This window comes from Trichogramma pretiosum, unplaced genomic scaffold, assembly GCF_000599845.2.
Source record: "Trichogramma pretiosum strain Unisexual culture from Peru unplaced genomic scaffold, Tpre_2.0 scaffold89, whole genome shotgun sequence".
Lineage (NCBI taxonomy): Eukaryota > Metazoa > Arthropoda > Insecta > Hymenoptera > Trichogrammatidae > Trichogramma > Trichogramma pretiosum.
In genome coordinates, this window is record NW_019641656.1 from 398,422 (window position 1) to 421,599 (window position 23,178).

The following is a 23,178-nucleotide window of genomic DNA, read 5'->3' on the forward strand; positions in this document are numbered from 1 at the left end:
GCCTTTGTCGTCATCATCATCGCCCCAAGGATCCTCAGCGCACGTAACGCCACCTATAATTCCGTAATAAGACACACGGCTATAGCAGCTCTCGACTGCGATGGTCTTTTTCTGCCAAGGATATATCTTTCCTAAGCTCGTCCGGGTAATGAAGCGGCTCTTAAAATATTCTAAGAAATATTTTTTTTATATCCTTTTTTTTTTAATACCTTGGCTCGCAGTCGAACCCTGTGATTTATAATTAGAAAAAATTCTCTCTCCATCTCTCTCTCACTGTGACGAGTGCCTACAGAGAGAGATATTTCTTCGTCCGCTTTCCCTCCTTTTTTCATTTATTTATTTTTTTTTATCGTTATTATGATTATTTTTTCAACTTCATTCATCGACGCGCTGCAATTACGTCTCCGCCACCGTCGACAACGACGACAGTTGCAGCAGCAAGGGATACGCTTTAATTAGAATGAGAACTCCTCTCTTGCATCTTTTCCCCGTTTCTTTTTTTCTCTCTCTCTACTTTTTGTCGGATTATAATTTCCTCTTATATATATTTTATTTTTCTTTCCTTCTTTTCCGTTGTCCTTTTCTCGCTTTTTGCGCGAGACGCGTGACGTGACGTTTTCTCCACCACCACCACCACCGCCACTACTCGTAAGTGTGTATTCTCTGCGTTTCGTATAATTCATCGCGAATAACGTCAAGCAGCAGCAGCTCCTCGTCCTCCTCGTCCTCGTCCTATTCTCCTATCTCTCTCGCCCGGTGCGCTATAGACGCGCTGGACCTTACGCTATATACAGAGAGAGAGATAATACCGCGCGCGTGGCAGCAGCGTGTATAATTATATACACCTTTCTCGCTCGCTCGCTTCAGCCCCGGCGGAATCCAATCTCCGAGATTGCGGATCGACGGGTTCGCGCTTACTCCCTTTAGATATATTACATGTATGTACAGACAGAGAGCGAGGTGGTTACGTGCCAATCCCGCTGACGCCGCGTCGGTTTCCTTTATCATTAATACACATGACCTATAGCCTCTCTCCCTCTCTCTTATATGTATTTACTACAAACACCCCCTTCGATTTTCACGCGCGTGATTCTTAATCGAAAACCGAAGGGTTAATTATTTTCCCTCTTTCTCTTCTTTCTGTTTTCTTCTTATTTTTTCTTCGATTCCTTCTCTTCCTTTTTATTTTGTTTAACCCTTATGTGTACTCGATTAGCGGCTGCAGAGCTTGCAGCAGACGACTCTATAAATCGATCGGGCGCGCGCGGGGTCGAGGGCTCGTACACTTTCACGACTTATTTTTATTTACTCTCTACTCTACTGCTCTCTTCCTCGATCCGCGCGCGGCGCGTCGTCGGGACTATTATATTCATTGCGCGCGCGCCGACCCCCCCCGGTGACAATCGTTTTCATCCTATCTTTTTTTTTCTTCCTCCTATCCCGATTCCGAGAGTTCGCGACCTCTACAAACATCCGCACATAATGCATATGGTGCACTCGTGCCAATCGCGGTGCGTTGTAATAATTGCCCCCCTCCGCCGATGAATAAGCATTAATAATTGACCAGGATGTGTCGCTTGTGCGTGCGTGCCTGCGTGCAACCTGTGCTCGGTGCTCTCTCGTAATATAAATTCGCTTTATTATCATAATTCGCAACGAAATCATACACACATACGCAATATTTAGATACAGTTCCGGCCACGTTAATCGTATTATTAATCGTGCACCTTTTCCCCCCCGCGCGCGCACTTGGCGCATTTATAATGAAAAAGCACCGCGTCTCCCCCCGCCCCCGTGCGCAATAACCACAACGCATGCTCGATGATACAGCGAGATATATAACGACGTGGATAATAATCATCGGGAAAGCTCTCGCTCTAACGTATACACGTACACACAGGAGAGCTTTGCGCGCGCGATAAAGTTTGATCGGCTGAAACGACGGCATTATATGCCAAAGCGACGAACGACGACTGGCGGCTGGCGAACTGCAATGCGACGGGTTACCTCGTTAATTCGACCGCGCACTCATATATATATAGATCCATGCAGAGAGCGAGAGAGAAGCGTGCGTCAGCTCGTTAAAAAGCATTTAATCGGCCCCCTCAGACGAGTCGGCGCGGCCTCGCCGAAAACTGTGCTGCTGCTGCCTACCGCCGCTGGCCGAACGAAAGGAAGAAAAAAAGGTAGCAAAAGCTCGACGATCAGAGGCTTTCGAACTGTACGAGCTTTTTCCTAAATAAAAATGATTTATATTCAACCGTACATGCGAGTGCGTGTATATGGTAGGCGCTAGTTACACGGGTAATAGAAAAACGAAAATAGATGCGCCCGCGCGATCGGCTCATTGTGTGTGTGTGTGTGTGTGTGTGTGTGTGTGTGTGTGTGTGTGTACGTATATATATATCGCGATGATATATTTATATAATATCTCTCGGAGGCGGAGAGACGCGCGCCTTAATCGAGGAGTCGGAGTTGTTAATTATGACAGGCGGGCGTGATTTACACCGTCTCGCGCGCGCGAGAGCCACTCTTCGCTCTTTTGTTCTTGCCTCAGGAATCTAGCCTTTTTTTCCTTCCTCTTCTTCTACTTCTTCTTCGCCATCCTCTTTCGTTCGCCTCTAATAGGCGACGAGGCAAAAATACGTATATGAAAACTCTCGCGCGCGCTCGTGATACGCGTAAAAAGGGGGCCGAGCTTGCACAGCGAGAGACGTTAGACGCGGAATATAAAGCTCGCACTGCGACTACACCATTGCGCAACGCAACTATCAGGTGTGTGGAGAGAGGCCAAAGCTTTTTCCTCCTATAATGTACACGTATAATATATACCGACGCTTAGTGTATTGTCCGCATGAGCGAGAGAGAGCTTGAACGCGATATATACAAACGCAAAGTTTTTATAAGTACGCGCTTCGGGAGTGTGTACATCGCGTCAAAAGTACTTTAAACGTAAAAATTAAATCCTAGCTGACGTTGCTGTTGCTGTTACTGCTGCTACTGCTGCCGTACTAGAGGCGCGTTATCTTCTCTCTCTCTCTCTCTCGTTACTTTTTTTTTTTTTTTTTGTAGAAAACTACCGGGTGAAATGAGCCATGAACGAGTGGCTCAAGAGGCACTAATCATTACTTCCGAGCGAACATTTTTTTCCTACCTCCTCTCTTTTTTTTTAATAATAAGCGTGCAATTTAAAACCCGGGAAAACGAGAGAGAGAGAGAGAGAGAAAAAAGGACGAAAGTGTCGATAAAACGGGTCAGGTGAATGGTTTTCGGCGAGGCTTTATATACCATACGTTTATATACATACGTATATCGATACAACGACGACTTTACGATTCTCGAGTTCTTACAACGCGGCGCGGCGCAATATATACCCGCAACAGCCCGCAAGCTCGCATGTGCGCGCACGCTTGTGCGAGCTGGAGCTCCGTATCTTTATTTACATCGTTTCTCTTCTCCATACCCGCTGCTGCTGCCCGCAGCTTTTACGCGCGTATGCAAGTTTCTTTCCCTTTTTTTTATTTTTATTTTTACCCGCGTAACCTCAACGCAGAAGTGCATTCTGAAAGGTAGTAGAAGGTGGAGGCAAAAAAAAACAATTTGATTTTCCAGCTCTTTTGATATTTTGCGTCGTAAAAAAAACCTCTTGCCCGTGCGCGAGCTTGCAAGCTCGCGCGCACATATCGTATCTATATGCAGATCGCGATAAGTCATTGTAGTAGCTGCATGCGTGTGTGTGTGTCGTTGTATATAGCTTTTGTTTATATACATACATGCTCGATGTAACACACTTTCCCATCTTGGAAGGCTAGAGAATTTCATATGAAAGCGCAATTTCAATAGTAGCTATACGTGTGTGTATGTGTATCTCCGCTCCGTCTCGGTATTATAACGTAATAACGCGTCACGAGAGTTTCGCGCTGTGCAGTTTCTCTCTCTTTCTCTTCTGCCAGTTCATATCGCGCCGCGTTTACATACACGAAGTGAGAGAGAGAAGAGTATGAATCCACGAGATAAACACTTTAGTTTTGTCGCATTGTCAACGCGCTTGTAATATATGCGCCTTCGTATATTTCACGTGTGGTCGCGCGCAAGGAAAATAAAAAAAACACGCAGTGCCTAAAGAAACGAGTTTTCGTATAGCAGCAGCGATATATACATCGTATTACGCACTCATGATTTTCTTCAACTACTAACACTACTGCCACGAAGCTACGACTACGTGCACTGGCACCGCTGCTGCACGCGCCCGTTTATGTTTTATAAGTAGACTTAGGCACTTCCGCGCGCGGGCACGGCGAAGTCAAACACAAAACTAGTTTGCTGCTGCTGCTGCTGCAGCTGCTCGCGAGAGAAAGATACGAGATGGTAGTAGCGGTGTAGTAGTAAGTACAGAGGGAGAGTGGCAGTATACCTTTGACACGAAATGTATTCGTTGCCTCGTAGAGAAAATCTAACTTCTTCCTCGCGCGCGTGAGATTAGTCGCGCGTTGGGAAAAAGTTTGACTCAGGCAGTGTATACGTACAGTTAACAAACTGCGTAAACCTTATTTATCGCGTGTATATATGGCGCAGTGGGTTAAATTTTTTCAAACGAAAATATTATATACCGTTGCCGTATGGATCTGTGCCGATTTTTCGCTCGAAAATATATATACAGTCATTTTGATTTTCTGTGTCAAGCCCCTCTTAGCCGCGCGCGCGCGAGCCTTTGTCTGAAGGATTTCTTCTTTTTCTCGAATATATATCGCTTACTTGGCTATGTATAGGCAGCAGCAGCAGCAGCTGTTCACGCTGCTCTGCACACGCACATAAAATACAAGATATCGTAAAAAAATAAGGCGCAAATCCATCGGTACGGAAACTTTTCATTCGCGTATTATATATGTATCGCGATTGAAAAATGTATAATACACGTCGAAGCAAGGAGAAGAGATGAATGGAGAAAACATGATAAATAATAATACGTGGCTGCATTTTTTTTAAGATATCAACTTTCATATATATCGACACATTATCATATTTTAATTACTATTGTTATCGATACATATCAGTAACGTTGCTCTTTTATTTCATCTGTTCGCAGGTATGTCGAGCGTCACTTTTTTTTTCTCTTCGCCTCGAACGTAAACTCGTTTATATACGACGTTTATCATACGCGTGAGTATATAACATACACGGAAAATTCCAACTTTGAGCCTCGGTTGGGGTTATATACTTCGATGATCATCGTCATCATCGCACATCGTCGTGATCCAACAGCGATCGCGTGGCAGCGCAGACTTCGATCGTGTATATGCATTACATATTATATCCGCGTAACACGTGTTATACGGTTTAGTACTCGAAAAAGAAGGAAGCTCCGCGGCGCGCGTTAAATCTAATACAAGGTATATGTGGTATGTGTTTGCTCCCCCCCGCGCCGCACGACGACGATGCAATCGATAAACAATCATATACGATAAAAGCAGTGCTGCGCTCGTGTTGTGTATGTGTGTGTGTATGCCAGCGCAGCAGATAGGCCTCGGATAACTGCGAAATTCCATTATCGTTCGGAAAGCTCCTCCTCCTGCTCCTCGGCGCGCAGCTGTCTAAAAGGATCGTCGGGGCATATATATCGTACGTTTATACGTATGGAAGCTTCTTCGCGGCCCGTGTACGTATAATACAGCAACAAGAAGAAGAAGAAGAACAAGAACGATAACACACCACCACCGCGGCGGCACGAAATAAACGTGGAAATCGGGAATCAAAAGTCACGCGTTATTACATTAGCACGTGTATATCGTACGTGTGTGAAAGACATTTCTCCTTCTCTCGCTGTAACGCACACCCACCTACCCGCTACATACCATAAGTCAAGCTCACGTCTCTTTCTCTCAGAACGAGAGAGAGAGAGAGAGAGAGCTTTCTCGCTATCGCGCGTGGTTATGTATATGTATGTGTGGGTGTAAGTGCACCGCGTCGCGTGGAAAGGGTGAGAGAGAGAGAGAGAGAAAAGTGGAACGAACGCCGACAATGCATCTGAAAGTTTCTTCGCCCTGCGCTGTGCGCTGCGTGTGCAACAGGGAGCACTGGAAATGCCACCGCACTGCCGACGCCGACGCCGCCTCTGCTGCTGGGTGGTATCGACCCGTTTTGTAGACATCGTCGTCGTCGTCGTCATCGTTGCACGAGCGACGGATGTAGCACCCATACATACACACTACCGTTCATACACACACACACAGACATACACACACATGTGTACACGAGTAGTGCTCTGCAGGAGTAAGAATGCATCGACGACGTCGTACGTATATATGGGTCTCTTTACCCCCCCTCAGGGCGTTACTTTCTATTGCACACGTATACACACGCACGTTCACTCGTGGGCGCGTCTCTTCCTTTTTCTTCTTCTTCTTCTGCTTCTTATTTTACCTAGCCTAGCCTTTCCTTCCTTTCTTTTTCACATTTTCTTCTTTTTTGCGCGTTCTCGTGTCAATTAAATTCAGTGCCTGGACTTCGGCCACGATTTTCAGAGGTCCCCGGAAAATGCGGGGCGCAATATCCTCTATTGTACTCTCCCTCTCTCACTCCGCTTGTAATACATGTGTTTTTCAATATTACGAGAAACAAGACATAAAAACGCGCGGGGGCTAATGCGCGGCTTTGCAGCAACAGTGGTAGAAGTGAGAAAATCGCCGCCTCTTTGTGCACGCTGCAGCAGACCTACCTCTATAAGCCGAGCTCGAAGTGAAAAATATTTTTCACGTGAAGTAGCCTTTTCCACCGCCGCCACCTCCTCGCTCTATATACCCTATTATCGCGTCGGCTAAAAGAATTTATATCGCTGTTAAAAATCCATTTTCCCTCGCTTTATGTGTATAAGTACTATATACGCAGCAGCAGCGGCGTTTATAATGCCGTACAGGACGCGCGAGCGGGAAGCAGTAGTAGCAGCAGCGTCTGCTTCTGAACTGCATAATCCCTACCGCTGCTTCTGCTGCTTGGTTTTTTCGTCGCAACGTGAAATTGAAAAAAGGATTAGAGGTTGAAAGAGAGAGATAGAGAGAGAAAGCCGGTCGGTGTACAAATTTTTTCAGACTTACACTCACGCACACACGCGAAAATTCATCTACATAATAAGCATTAAGGCGCGCGCTTTATATTATATGCCCGTGTAGATATGAAAAATTCCGTTTGAAAGCTGCTGCTGCTTTGCACCAGTTGCGCATTATATACACATTTTTTCATTCGGATCTCACGAAAAATTGTGTAAATGAATTTTTGCGAGAAAGATTAACATTATTTTCCGTTTTTATATACATTTACCGTAGTTACATACACGGCGAGATCGTGCGCTGCTGCGATGCACGCGATATATTTCTGTGTATACGAAGGCGGGGGCGACTCGACGATCATATTTATAAATATGTCGTGCACATGTTTCCGACGCGATGAAAGAAGAAGAAGAGGAAGAAAAAAAGGAAGCGAGCTCGAAAGCTCGGGGATGAGGGAGGAGGAGGAGGAAACTCGATTTTTTCGCTATAAAAATATCCTAATAGAAGCTGTGCGCTGCTGCCCGACTACGACGACGCTGTATATGTCGTTTTGCTATACGGTTTATATTATATGTATTATATACGTGTGCCAGCGATATCGCGTGTATACACACACGTATATACGGTATGTGTATACACAGAGCGTCACTCTCGGCGGTTCTGAAGTAGTGTATTAAACAGCTTTTGATCCCTTCCCTTTCTCTCTCTCACTCCTGTCGCCTTTGATCTTACGCATACTGATACGTACTTTTCCTCTCTCTCTCTCTCGTCTCTGCTCTTTACTGCCTGGCAATGGTTTTTTTCGCGTTGTAGTTTATTTATTTTTTTTTATAACCTCACCGTACATTATATAACCTTGACACTCTCCGAAGGGCTTTTAAACGTAAAACATTTCGTATATACGGAGAAGCTTTGCGGAAAATTTTTGGAGGTTGAATTCGCGCACCAGCGCATTGATGTCCAGTGCCGCTACTGCTGCTTAATATACACACTTTGTGCATAATGTGTGCGCTCTATGTGTCGAGGATATATACCACTGCTGTGTACACACACATACATGTATATATAGAGAGGATGGAGGACGGCGTAATATTCATTCTCACGAGCCAGTCGTCCGTAATGTAACGTAAATCCCTCCTCTTCAAAGCTTTTCCGCTTTGCAAACGACTGCGCCTGGATGCGCCACACGAGAAAGAGAGAGAGAGAGAGACAGAGTAGTACATACGTATACGTATACACTCGACTCGCAATGGCTTTGATCCTTTGATCCGTCATTAAAAGTGAACGTAGTGTCGGCGGCGGCGGCGGCGGCCAAGAGGTTGCGCAGGAAACACAAAAAAAAGAATTGCCAGGGATTATTCTTCGCCTAGTCTCTCCTTACCTGGAAGCTTTTTAAGCGCGATTTTATTTTACACGACGCGATGTATCGCGAGAGCTGTCTGTATGCGTGTGTGTGTGTATAAGCAAGGACGACAACGGACGAAGAAAAAAAAATCAAATTGAAACAGCAACAACAACAACAACACTGACGAACGCGAGCAAATATTTATTATAGCGCTGCAGCGTGTTTGCGATACATTAGTGCGCGCGGCTCGTGCGTTGTGCAGCATTATATATCGATAACCCGCTATCGTTGTTGTAAGTGCGTTAAAAGCTTTTTAGGCGCGTGCGCGAGCGCATGATAATAATATCATATATGAAAATCCGAGTAAACAAGCGCCGCGATCTTGGATCGGATCTCGGTAAATTTTTCGTTTTTTTTCAAAACAATACGCAAACGTCATGACGCTGCCTTGTTTGAAAAAAAAGAAGAAGAAAAAGGAGTATACATCGAAATACCGATCACTCCGAGAACTTTCATCGAGTATGCACGAGGCCAATGCACTGGGATCTTCTTACGAGAGAGCGAAAAACAAAAGACAATTTTCGTCGCCTTATTATAATTCATATACACCCGCGCCTCGAGACGCGCGCGCGCGCGGGAAAAACAAAGACCCGCTGTACACAAGACACATTAAAGCGAGCTTTAAATTGCTTCTCTCTCTCTATTGTTTTTTTTTTGCACGCGCCTAGATCGCGTGTGTCGCGCATTACGCGCGTTATATATTATAAAGAAAAGAAAAAAATTTTCAAGCTCGAGATGTATATAACGTACGACGGGGCTCTCTTCTCGTTATAATTCACACATGAACCTCGGTGACGACGACGACGACGACAAGAGAGAGTAAGAAGGGAAGAAAGAAGGGATTTTTCGCGTGCGCATACATAATCAAAAGAAGGAAATCTCTTGGAGCGCGTAGCGGTAATATGCATATAAGTAAGAAAACGTGTTTGTACAGAGGCCACCGCCGTGTCCGTCATTGTTGTATTTTCTTATTATTATTTTGTTTATTGTTGTAATGTGTCTCGGAGCGTTGATGCAATAAATACATTAATACCCGGGATATATACATTGCTCGCGTAGATATATATATTAATACGAACGCCTCGACGCAACAAAGGTGTATACGGCTCAACGTCGGCAATTTAATTAAACCGCGCAATATGGCCTCTCCTCTCCTTCGACTGTTGCTCTGCTGTTGCTGCGTTCGTGTGTGTGTATATATGTATGTACGCATATATAGAGATGCATACATACATGTGCGGAACAACATTTCGTGGATGTAATTTAATCGGGCCGTTCGTGAGTGAGTGAGAGAGAGATGCACACTCGAGAATTGTTTGTCGAAGGGGCGCAGTTATATAGATAGTAGTAGTGCAGAGCAGTGTAACCCTCTCTCTCTCTCTCTCTCACTTCTCCCTTTGATATGCCCGCGCTTCTGTATAATAATGTTACTCTCTCTCTCTCTCTCTCTCTTCCCTTACGTCGTCGTCGTCGACATCGTTGAAGATGCGAGTTTATACGTATATGTACCTAGAGATACGTTAACACACATATGCGCCGATATAGATAGAGCGAGCGAGTTCGAGCGTCGAGAGTCTTTTACCGCGCGCACATTTACGTACGATATTATCGACGATGATCCGCGCGCGCGCGCGTCTCTGCTTAGCATATTTTTGTATGCATATAGCGCCGCGAGTAGAGCTCCTCTCTCGACGTTCTCTTTTCAAGGTTCGTTTAGCGTCTGTGAGTGTGTGTATATAATGCGTAACGCACGAGACGCGATTCTTTTTTTTTTTTTTTATTCATCGTCGTCAAGGTGAGCAGCAGCAGCAACGTGGGCCCGAATTGTGTGTATATTATTCAAGGTTAAACTATCTCTCTCTCTCTCTGTCTTTGCATTTTTATTTATCCTTAGCGCGCGTTTGTTTTGTTTGCATCATTACTTTGTTTTTATTTCGAGGTATGGGATTTCGTTCGTTTAAAGAAAAAATTTTATAACGATGACGCTCCGACCGTGTCTCTCGTCTTGTCTCGGCGTAGTATTATTATTATCGATTGGTCTCGTTATAAAGAGAGCAAAACTCGATAAAAGGTATCAATTTAATACCGCTAAGCTTCTCTAAAATACCTCGAACCGATGATGACCCAGGGGGAGAATGTACCTGCCCCCCTCCCCGTAAGCTTAACATCGTCGCGTGGAGGGTCGAGTCTGTTTACTCGATAAACAATCGTCGTAGCTGTACTTCGATGCATCTCCAATGAGGCTGTGCACTACCACTGCTACTACACCATTATATACACACTATATCGCCTTGCGCCTGTCTGCCACGGGTTCAATTTACTCCGGCTACACGACGCGGCTCCTAATCTGTTTATCGATTATGCGCGCCGTGGAGGCTTATACTTCGGTAATTGAGCGATCGCTTCGATCCAGAAAATTTGACAAGTCCGCTGTGTTGCGCTGTGCGCTGCAGGCCGATGTAAAGCGGCAGAATCAAGTAGTACGAGTCAATGTGCGGGTTATAGATACATTGTATAGTGCTGCTGCTGTTGGTGACGCGTCGCGTGTCATTTTTCTTCGTTTCGAACGTGAGAGCAACGCTCGCTCCCTCGTAAAAAAAATGAAAAAGAAAATGTTTATGCGACGTAAACAAACTTTTTTTGCCGTTGTCGTTGTTGTACCTTCTGCTGCTGCTAAAATAAAGGGGGGAGATAGTTCAGAACGCTCGGAATAAAAATGAAGCTCGACGTTTTAGTAGTAGTAGTAGTAGTATTACTATCGTAGAGCGTACGTATACAGCATAAAAACCTCGTGTGTGCGAGTAAACTGCAGCTCTTTATTAGCCCGGCTCGCTTTTCTACTCGGGGGCTGCTGCTGCTGTATCAATGACACTTCCGCGTCGAAATCCCTCTCCGTGAGCTCTTTTTTTTTTACACCGACCCAAAAAACCCCACCTTCACCACTCGACATCGTGTATACGTGTGTATGTACGGCGCATATAAAGAGATTAAAAAGCCATCTCAAGTTTTAACGCCTCTGATGGAGTTTGCGCTCGTAATGCAGTGCGTATAATCCACTTATTCGCCTCGCTTTTAATAAGGTACACAGATACATACACACGCGACGCATATAAAATCGGCGAAAATTTTAACGATGAGCCCCAGCCGTAGATTGATCTCGTAAATATCGCAAAACCTATATATGCACAACGACGCCGTAAAAATTCTGGGCATATTTTAAGCCCTCTTGCCGTTGCCGTTATGTACGCCGAGCACAAACAAAAGCCGTCCATTGTTGAAGAGAGAGGATCGGGGGTATATCCTCGAGCCCCATATTTTTCGTGTGTTTCCTAGAGCAAAGAGAGAGAGAGCGAGCGAGTCACGAGAGAGGTACTAACAATCCATTCGCTTGCCAGATTTGTTTATTTTATTTAGTGTATTTTTGCCCCGATTGATGCCGCTGCTGCTGCCTATAGTGCACTCGAAAAAGTGTGTACTCTCGAAAGAGATGTTTCTTTGATACTCGGGCTGCACTATACGCGCACTTTATGTATATAGTAGCACCGACCGAACGTAAGCCTCTTTTTCCTATATATACAGCACTCTCATCGAAGAGAGTTTTAATCCGTACGAGGGATGGTAGCGAAAAAAAAATCGATGGTTATATTTATACACGGTGAGAGAGAGAGAGAGAGAGAGAGAGATTTTTCAGTGTTACACGACACGCGCACGCACACACACACAGTACTCGGAAGTGCTTTATATACCTAACTTATGTATACGTGAAAAATTAATGCGCAGCGAAGTTGGCACCAAATCCAATTGTCCGCGGAGCAAAAAGAAAAAGGCTAGGCCGGGGGGTGGACTCTGAATTAAGGACGAAGCGACGAGACGTTGCGCATTTCTTCAAACGGGCTAAATTATCGTACAGCGGTATAACTTCATCAGGCGTCGGCGGCGACGGCGCTCAAACGAGGCGAATTGTACATGAGCCAAAGAAGCGGACGAGTAGTAGTAGTAGTGTAGAAAGAGAGACGGACAAATTAAAGGACACATTGCGCAAGTACATACACACATACATACACGTATAAACTTAAAGTTACGGGCGGCGACGACGACGACGACGACTTCTTTTTTACCATTACGCGGAAAAACTTTGAGAGAGAGAGAGAGAAAAAGAACTTCAATTACGCGATACCCGAAGAGAGCAGACCAAGGAGTCAGGTGGAAGAGCAAATTGTTTGCTGCTTTGTGAAATCTTCCCTCACTCTTTATTTTTTTTTTTCTCTCTTTTTCTCTTATTTTACTTACTTTCTTAATTAGGTGTATTGGGTATTATATAAAAGGGCTCGATATCGATTTATACGTCGTTTATTTCCTTTTTTTTTTTTTGAGCCTCGGCTGAACTGGCATTCGAGTCTCGTTTTTCTCATCCAATTACATCGGCGATGACGAGGACGACGAGGACGACGTCGACGAGCTTTGGGGTGATTTATTCCGACCGATCGAGCTTTTGCTAAAAAAAAAAAAAAAAGAAAGAAAACGTGGGTTCGGTGCAAGCTGTCATCGTTCTATGATATTATATATTTTTGCAGAAAACTTTTCGGGTACGCGGTGCTGTACGTATGGAAGAATTCGAAAGGGATTCTCTCTTTTTTCAAGCTGCAAAAATCTCGAACAATGACGCGCATAACGTTTTCATACTTTTGCAATTGTAGACACTGGGCCCTTGTGTAAAATATAGAAGAAAAACCCAGAGAGAAGGTAGACGAAAAATACACATAGGTAGACGCTCACACACACACACACACACCCTCTGTTTCTGGCAACAAACAAAAACTTATATTATTCCTCGCGCCGGGCGCACACACATAGAACGTCGTTTCGTACCTACGCATACACTCGCAGACGAGTTTTCTTTCCTTATAACAAAAAAAAAACTAAAAAAAATGATAATAATAAAAATAAACGTAGAACGAGCGTACGCTACTATTAAGGTGTGTGTCCGTAAGCGTGGGTGAGTGCGAGAACGTGTGCGGGGGATTCCATTCTCTCTCTCTCTCTCGTCCGCATTTCTGTATAAACTTCAGAGAGAGAGAGAAAAAGCTTCGGCGACGTTTCGTTGTCTCGCTCCGTACAGCTTTTCTCTGTTTTGAGCCTCTAGGGTATCCCTCTCTTTCTCTCTCCTTTTTAACCCCTTCTTCCCCCCTCGCAAGCTCGACTTTTTTCCACACAATCGCGTCATTCTCCTCGCTAAACCTCTAAAACCGAGAGGAGGCCTAAACGTTTTTTATTTTTCGCTGCACCGCCACCCAACCCTTCTTCCTATCCCTCTCTCTCTCTCTTTTCTTTCTTTTTCTCTCTATCTGTACGTATATACACCGAAATGATATTCGCGTCCAAGATGAGAAACGACCTACTTTCGTCGCGCCGTTTTCCATCAGACGACGACGAAGAGTAGAAAAAAAAAAGGGAGATAGAAAAGAAAAGATAATAATAATCTAAAGCCGCGCGTCGAGCGCGCGGAATGTTTGTCGCGCGCAAGTCCACCGTAGTAGTAGTAGTATAACCCCCGTGCGAAGAAAAAAACACAAACGCTCGCGCGAGGGACGACTCGACTCGACTCAACGACGACGACGGCGACGTTTGTAAATAGAAACAATGAAAGAATATATCTTCGCGCGTATATAAACTGTCGTTGTCGTTGTTGTCGTTGATTTTTGTTTTATTTTCAAGCGTACACGTCCATTGTGTTGCGGCTCGACACAAAAATCATGTATACATGAATTATGAGCGAAAAGCTCTCGCGTCGCGTCGCTCGCGTCTGATCGTACATTGTGTTCGACCACTCTGTGTGCGCGTTATATAATTATTGTCGAGGAAAAATCGTCTCTCGTTTTCTCGGACCATACCAGGAAATATACATTTCGTGCGCGGAACTTTTGTGTGTGTGTCGACGCGAGTCAACAAAGTGCGCGAGTGTAAATATTCATATACACGATGATGTACTGTATATGCGGTCCAAGTAAAGTCAAACTTCAGGAAGTTTCTCTCTCTCTCTCTCTCTCTCTCTCTTTCTCGCTTGTGTTTTGCTCATCGCGTCGACTAGTTACGCTGCTGCTGCTGCTGGGGGTCTAGATCCGAATAATCGTTGTTCTCGGCCAGGACGAGAGGGAGGAAAATTCACGTGTGTGTGTGTGTGCTGTTTGTAGGTGAGCCGTTCACGACCAATTAAACTCCGCGAACAGTCATTAAAAACAAAACAAGCAAACAACTTCGCCGCTCTTGGATTACGTATATAGTACTCGCGCGTGGACATACACTATGTGCAGTCAGCGCAGCACGTTATATATAAAAGCTCGAGAGTAGTGGAGAGCGATGAAAACTCGTCGGGGTCGAACGCGCGATACGAAAATGATTGATGAGATTCGTCTTCTTCTTCTTTTTCTTTCTTTTTTTTTTTTAATTTCAGCTGTATATTCACAGGCGAAGTAATTTCATTCCGCCTCTCTCTCTCTCTTGGCTCGATGATAAAAGCTCGTAACCGTGAAGTTTCTCGGTGGCAGGCTTCAATCAAGCCTAAGGGTGTGCCACCACGGTCTCTTTATATCTATATGCACAGCATTGAATGAGAGAGAGAAGAGCGACTCATCTTTCTCATAGAGGCAATGTTGTATATAGCATATATATATTGAAATGTATATGTATAGGCAAAATGAGTGAGAGACAAAAGGGGGCTTGTGGTGTGTATTAACTGCTTTATATTTCAATCGAAACTTTGTCGTTATACGAGCATTCAATTTAAACTTTCTTCTGCTTCAAGAGAGAGAGAGATAGCTTGCGACGATATCAGCTCCGTCTCTCTCTTTCGCAAGCTCAAAAGGACAACAAAAAGTCCGATGACCCCCGCCGCGCTACAGGCTACAGCATTTATACACCGGATATACGAAATTTTATATAATAAAGTAAATATATTTCACGGCACGACGAGCCCGTCGAGTACACATAAATAGTTGGCTAATTACGAAATCGCCCCGTAAAGATTTTTAAGTTATATATAATTTTAATGAATTCAAACGTTGATCGAATGAACACGCGTGCCGCGTTTGAGCGCGTGTGTGCAGTACGCGCTCGAAGTTTGAAAAGAGCGAAATCGGATGCAATACTCTGTCGAATGCGATTATTCATACATATTATATCCGCACGTGTGATACGACGAAAATTCAAATAGAGAAAATTCAACGCGGAAATACGAAGTTATTCGATTATTTTTTTATTATTCGCGCGATATTCGATTTATATCGTATCCGCGTGTAGGATATCCTCGCGCGAAACGGACGTCGACGCGCAGCTCGCACAGCTCGACTGCTGCAAAGATTGCGCGCGTCCCGCGTAGAAAACAATTTTAAAACTGCGACCCGGGCGCCGATAAATGCATCTACCTGCTAGGCGACAACGCACATAAATTGGCTCCACGCGCGATAAGAGGATATTTTTACACGCTCGCGCGAGCTTTGATGCGTGCGTATATAGAGGTTAACGTTGTAACGGTAGTTTGGCAAAATCTGCCCTGCTGCTGCCACACGCGTTTGTAGAACACAGGCGATAGAGATACGAAATAGATAAGCCGCGCGCTATATAATGTAAATAGGCGCGTTCGACGTATTGTTGGCTTCTATATACTTTTTGGATAATAAATGTATCATAGACGCGGGTTACACACAAAATTGAATGATAAATAATGATTAACAATGCAGTTAAGGCAACTGCAGCAGATGTATTATATATAAAATTCGGCCCCCGCCGTCGATTCCGCGAAGGATACAAAGTACATGCATAAATATCCGCCCTGGGATCGGGCGCCCATGTGTTTGTGTACCGGACTACAATGGAGCTTCGAGGAATACAAAAGCTTCAATGGATGCATACGACGCTAAGCGAGCGAGCAAGAAGGAAGGAATATACGTGTATACGGCGCAAAATGCCTCGTCTATACATTCGCGTCTTGATTTTCGTGTATCTTCTGGATGGCGAGCGGCTATTTATTAGAGCTTATAATGCACACACATACACACACAGACACAAACATGTGGGAGGCGCGCGCGGGTGGTAATAGGAAACTATCGTGGCTTCTCTCCATTATACTTGACATGGATTTTTCTCTTTTATCATTTACTCGCTCTCGCTCTCCGTTCGGTCGAGGTTTTTGTTGTTGTTATTATAATAAATAATTAGCCCGCACACGTTCGATATCTTCATCGGAGAGAGATAGTCGGGGGCTAATTAAAATATTGGCATATATAATAAGTACCCGGCTAGCGATATATATTATTTATGACGCTACGATCATGCTCATATAATATACAAATGCATTATCGCGGAGACCTCGAGGGTAAAAAGAGGCGAGGGAAAAAAATTCGTGCGCGAAAACTGCGAACCACGGCTGAAATTCTCGAGGGCACGCGGGCGACAATTACTCTGTTTTTTTGGATCGTCGGCAATTCTTGCTCCGGTTGCTGTACAATATTATCATCCTTCGACATCGTGGCACGGATACACATATATTTTCTTTTCCCACCCATGCCAATCGATCGCTCCGAGCGTTATGGATTAACGCATTACACGTTATATCGGCAGCTTTAAATTGTTTATCGATTACTGGCGCCCCCGCGTGCTTGCGTACACGCGCAAAAATCATAACTCGATGTTTAAATTCCGAGTTACGAGTCTCGACCGTAGCTTATATATAGCAAAAGTCGAGCTCTTTTAGGCGCTGTGCATCGAGACGCACAGAGAGAGAGAATATATATGTGTTTGTGCTGCTTCTGCGTGCAAATTCGAGTGCTGCCGCCGTCGATAGCTTTCGATACCCAATAAAAATGTGTGTGCAAGCGGGCGTGTACAGTAGCAGCAAAATACCTCGTGAAAACGGCATACGGCTGCTGCTGCCACTGCTGTCGGATAAAAATTCCTGCGGTGCAATCCCTCTCTCTCTCTCTCGGTTGTCGTTTTAAATATATATAGGAAAAACGAGAAGGAGAGAGAGAGAGAGAGACAGAGAAAAGAGCCAGTGAAAATAATACGCGACGCGTGTCGCCGCATACTGATTTATATTTCCCCTCCGTGCCATGAGCCCTCTTCCACTTCCTGCCCCTTTTTCCCCTCGTCTCTCCTCGAATTCGCGTCCTCGCGGTCCTCCGTACGGCATCGACTGTCTTACGCGCAATTACGCGTAGTATCTCGGATGTTTAAACGGCCGTGAGAGAGATTCGCGTTTATCTCTTGACTCGTGTTTTTTTTGTCGTCGTTGTCGTCGTTGTTGTTGTCAATGACAACCGATAAATTTCATCGTTGTCGCGTGCGCGCTTTGACGCTGTTGTTTATTTTTTCGAGTACGAATCACGTGTACACCAAGCGTGTTACGCATTTACACGTACAATGAGATTCGCCGCCCTCCTCCTGCCTCCCTCCCTTCGTCGCCACCGTCGCTGCGCCGAAAGTTAACGCGAGAGAAAGAGAGAGAGAGAGAGAGAGAGAGAGAGACAGAGAGCTTGCAGTGCCAAATTGAAAGCGTTTGTTCAAAGCTCCGTAGTGCGAAAAAGAATGAGCTCGCGGGACAGCAGCAGCAGCAGCAGCAGCAGCAACTCGACGTCGAGTGTGCTGCTGCCGTCGTGTATAGTCTTTTCATGAAAATCGCTCGACGCTAGTGGTGGTGTTTTTTTTTTTTTTTTTACTTTTTTTTCAAGAGCTTTTATAGATGGGTACGCGTTGAATCACGAGCTCTTTCCCTCTACCTAGCGATTGAAAAAAGCTCGCGCGCAAGCTCTCTCGCAGCGCACTTAGTAGCTAATAATCGAAATTCGTCGGCTTGAAAATGTGATTCTCTCGCTCTCTCGTCTGTTTGCCGAGTGCGCGAGAAAACACAAATTCTCGACTCTGCTAGTTTTTTGTTCAGCAGCTGTAAACGCGTGATCGCACGTAGTAGTACTAGTACTAATAGTAGTAGTAGTAGTAGTAGTAGTAGTAGTGGTGGTGGTGGTGTATGTTTGGGTGACGAATAAAAAACAACGAGTACACACGCTCTTTTTTCACACTCGCGACAATCTCACGCAACATCTGTCTCTCTCTCTCTCTCTCACGCTGCGGCTTTTCTGCTAAATCGATTGTCGCGGTAGCGGCGCGGGCTCGAGTAACGGCCTGTAATATATCGTATAAGCGCTCAGTTGTGTGTGCATTAGGTATACGCTACAAACGAAATTACACATTTTACAGTATCACTTTCTAAAGCTCTCCCTCTCAAATTGCGAAATGAAAAAGTAAAAGTCTCCTCTGTTATTTTTTTTCGTCAATTAAAGCTCGTAATACAATATGCGCGCAGCTTATACGAGACAGAGAGCTTGCAGCAGCAGCAGCGTGCACCGAATATAATATATTCCTCTCGCTGCTGCTGCTGCTGCGTACGGTAGAGTAGCCGCCGGTTGTGTCTAAAATGTCCGCTAGCAGCTCACACGTTGGCCTGGGCTCTCTATATATCTCCTCTTTGAAAATACATCATGCGAAGAGAGAGAGAGCTTGCGGGTTCTAGTCGCTGCGCACAGACTCGTGCTCGTAGACGTCCTCGGTTTAGAGCCCTTTCTGGGCGACTCCCAGGCATTACTCCAACAATTAAGCTTAACGTCAGTTAAAACTAATAATCCGTCCCCGTCCGTCCGTCGACGTAGTCGGCGGTCACACCGGCTCATGGCCCCGTGTCGTAGTCGTCGTCGTTGCGTTATACATACGTATATACTTGAGCTTTCGCGCGCGTTTCGAAACAAAATAATAATATGTATATAAAATTAAGTCGACGAGCCGTATATTTATATTGTCGTCGTCGTCTCGAGGGCGCGTTCGCAGTTTAACACGCGGACGGAAAAAGAGATGAGCCGTAGCAGAAAAGAGAGAAGACAGAAGAATGCGAATATATACCGAATCATTTTTCAAAGATTCTCTCGTGCAACAGCACAGCAGTAGCAGTGGGTACTACAGTAGCTTTTTTCAATTTCGGTGCTGCAAAAGGAGCAACGAAAAAAGAAAGAGGCAAAAGAGTAACTCGGCGTAGAAGCAGCAATAGCAGAGCTAGAAGAGCTTTGGGCTAAAGGAATGGACTGAATTATTATGAAAACAGTAAAAGTCTGGGTCTGAGAGAGAGAGAGAGAAAGAAAGAACGAGAACGCCGCGGCGTTGCGATGTTTTCAGAGTGACAGTAAGACTGCTGCTGCCTGCCTGCAGCATAAGCGTAGGGTAAAGCGCCGAGGGTATTTTCCCTTTGTTGTTCTTCGCCCACGTCCTTTCCCACCTCTTCCTCCTCCTCCTCCTCCTACTTCGCCACCTCCTCCCGACGCGGGCGCGCGCGAACTCTTAGATAAGAGCGTGAGTCGCAGGAAAAGCTGCTTATATACGCGAGCGCGCAAGATGCTCGAGAACTCGAGGCGCAGGATTATATTTGCATAAATATGACTTTGTTAATAAGTATTTATTTATGAATACAGATGCTCCGAATCGTTTTTAGGCCGCACGGAACAATCGGTATTATATCGCGTCACTACATCGTATACAAATATTTCGAAGTCGCCCGCGGCGAACCCTGGGTCCTCTTGAGCGACGCGTGTATGTTTGTGGATATAACGTCACGCACACATTTATCGTACACAGCTCATAGATCCGATATACGGTGATTATATAGGATGTAAATCAAATATATATCTGCTCTCAACGTCGAGTCTCTCATATATAAATGCATATTGAACGCAGCTCGTTGACGCTCGCGTTCAATTAATTTCGGTCGTCAATTTTATTTTTTATACTAGCGCAACCGCGACGTTTATGAGTTTTTTTTTATATAAATGAAAAAAACAGGGTAGAAAGGAAAAGAAATAACGCTATATACATGCTATATTCGCGCAATCTATTTTATAGCCTCGCGGAGCCTCGCGCGCGCGCGAGAGAGAGTTTATTTTGATGTATACGATGCGCGCGTATATATCAATATACGTATAACGCGGGCAGACATCGTAACGATTTCGGCTCATAAAACGTACGCGCACTGTATATCGTTGTTATATGCGCGTTGTGCTACGTTAACGTACGTACGGGAGAACTCACAATGGGCCTTGCTCGCGAAAATTTCCATCGCATTGCGCGCCGCGGCGTCGTACAGTACGTACCACCGCCGCCACATATCGTACTGTTACAAACGCGCTGCAAGCGCACATTGTGTGTCGGGGGGCGCCTCGAAATTAGTATTACGCTTCTCTCCCTCGCTGCTGCTGCTGTCTCTCTTTAGGTCGTCGTGCGCCACCACTACCATTGCTCTACCTACGTGTGTATTTGTGTTCAGAAGCAGCAGCGGCAACGCCGTTAATTAGAGTCTGTTATCGCAATTAGCGAGGATATACAGGCGCGTAATGACGTCCGTTTATTACAGAAGGTTTCGCATGGATTGGATAAGGAGAGAGAGAGAGAGGAGGACTCGTACTACTGTTTGCTGCTGCATATGCGCGCGTTTGCGTTATTTGCTCCCGCTGTATATAATGCCGTGCATAATCCGTATGCCTCGACTCGTTCGTCAATATATTCAAGCCTACATATAGATGTATTATTAGTACGATGGAAACCATCTCCTTCAGAAGTCAGCATCGTTATATAGACGTCCGAGATCGTCTTATATGCTCTCTCGGGGATTTATTTCAATATACATGTATATATAGAAGCAGCGGCGGCAGTTATATCGAGTCGAAGTTTTAAGACACTGCATTGCAGGCAAGGTCACGTGCTTTAACAGTTGTGCTGCTGCTGCTGCTGCTCTGTCTATATATAATACACCACAGTCGAGTAGTCGTATAGTAGTTACAAGTTGTCAGGGGCGACTTACTTCATCGTGTCGTTATATATATAGGTACTACGTCGAGCGAACAAGTGCAGAGCTTGCGGGTATCTCCCTATATATTCCTTCAATAACATCTGTCAGCCGCGCGACTGGTGCGTATCTATGGAGCCGCAGCGGAATTGCGAACCCGAGCTTTCGAGCTTCTCTTTCGAGAATTGAGAGAGAGAGAGAGAGAGACGTGATACAGAGAGATTCTCGAGGATATTATACGTGATAAACAACTCAACCCTATCGGATCCTTCCGAACATCGAAGCGAGTCGCGCTAAGTATATTGTATATCGGAGCGTAAGCGAAACGTTTGTTGTAAGCTCTCCTCGTCGTCGTCGTCGTCGTCGTCGTCGTCGTCGTCAGCGCGCGGCCTCGAGCTAGCTCTAGCTACTCGATCGCGCTCGAAACCAATGCGGACGATGTATCGATTGCTGTTTCCCTCGCGCGCGCGCCCAGACTATATCGCCGTCTTTATCGATATGTGTGTGCAGCAGCAGCAGCTAGTGTATATAGTAAAGAGAGAGAGGCGAGTCGAGTGAGCCATTGGCCAACTGACGCGTGGGTACGTCTGTCGGCGAGCGAGCTACTATGCACACACACGACCATAGTACATATGCTGCTGCTGCCGCTGCTTCTGCATATATGTATATTAGTCCATGCCTATTTTTAAAAGTTGCGCCTTCGTACAATATATATATGTACGTATACGCTGCAACTATACTGTAACACAGCAGCAGCAGCAGATCGGAAAGTTTAGAGTTGCGATATACGAAGTTTCTTAATTATATAGGCTGCTGCTGCTGTTGCACGCGCGAACGGCATATTGACTTCTACGCTGGTGTATAAGCGGCGGCGGCACGAGCACATGCCGATGAAAACACACATATACATACAGAGAGAGAGAGAGGAAGAAACGCAATAATAGTTTTTAATTTCAACGAGCTGCTATACTACTACTACAGCAAAGCTGCTGCTGCTGCTGCTGCTGCTAAAGGCTTTTTTCTCTCTCTCTCTCTCTCGTTCTAATTGACGTATACTCTCTTCGGCGCGCAATGGCTTTTAATTCGTCTATTTTATACACGGTATATAGATATACGACGAAAGCATTACAGTGGTCGCCGCTTAAGAGAATTGCGCTTAATAGAATACGCCGGTTAAATGAATCAAAAATCCTAACAATGATTTTCCCGTATCCTTATACATGTAAAATTCACCGCTTAAGTGAATAAACTTTTCGCTTAATAGAATCAAATTTAGTTTGAAGACGATGTTTACATTCAATGTTGTTGTCGATTAAATACAAGTTTCATTGTCAGTACTTTCTCATAGCACCGTCGGTATTACATGCTCATAATAATTAATTGTGTTAGTGATACAAGTATGAAAAAATCATCAGCTATAGTTCATAGAAAAGGCTTAAGTGTCCTTGAAAAAAAGGAGCTACTAAAAAAATATGATTTGTTGCCAAATTTACTTAAAGCAAAAGCTGAAGATTTGTCAAAGAAATTAGGCAAAGAAAATTTCAAGGCCACTGACGGTTGGCTCTCACGTTGGAGAGGCCGAGAAAATATTGTGTATCGCAAGCCACATGGTGAACAAGCCGAAGCTGATTTTACAAGTGCAAATGAGTGGTTTATACAAGAATGGCCAGAAATATCTAAATATCTCCTGTATATCTTTAAGGGAAAACTTTTGCGCGCAAGCTCGACTCGCGCTGAGCTTTCGCGATGCATAGTATGTTATATACCGCTATGCGAGCATATAAAGCCCACCATTAGCGATTGTGAGGAGTTGCTGGAGCAGGGATCCGAAAGAGGAGAGCTTTCGAAAGGAT

At 44.9% G+C, this 23,178-nt stretch overlaps 1 protein-coding gene across 1 annotated transcript in view; it reads left to right on the top strand.

Annotated features, from left to right (window-relative positions):
* Window positions 1-23,178, top strand: part of LOC106651760 (RNA pseudouridylate synthase domain-containing protein 2-like) — a 99,024-nt gene that overhangs the window by 51,187 nt on the left and 24,659 nt on the right. The gene's annotated exons all lie outside the window — the stretch shown is intronic.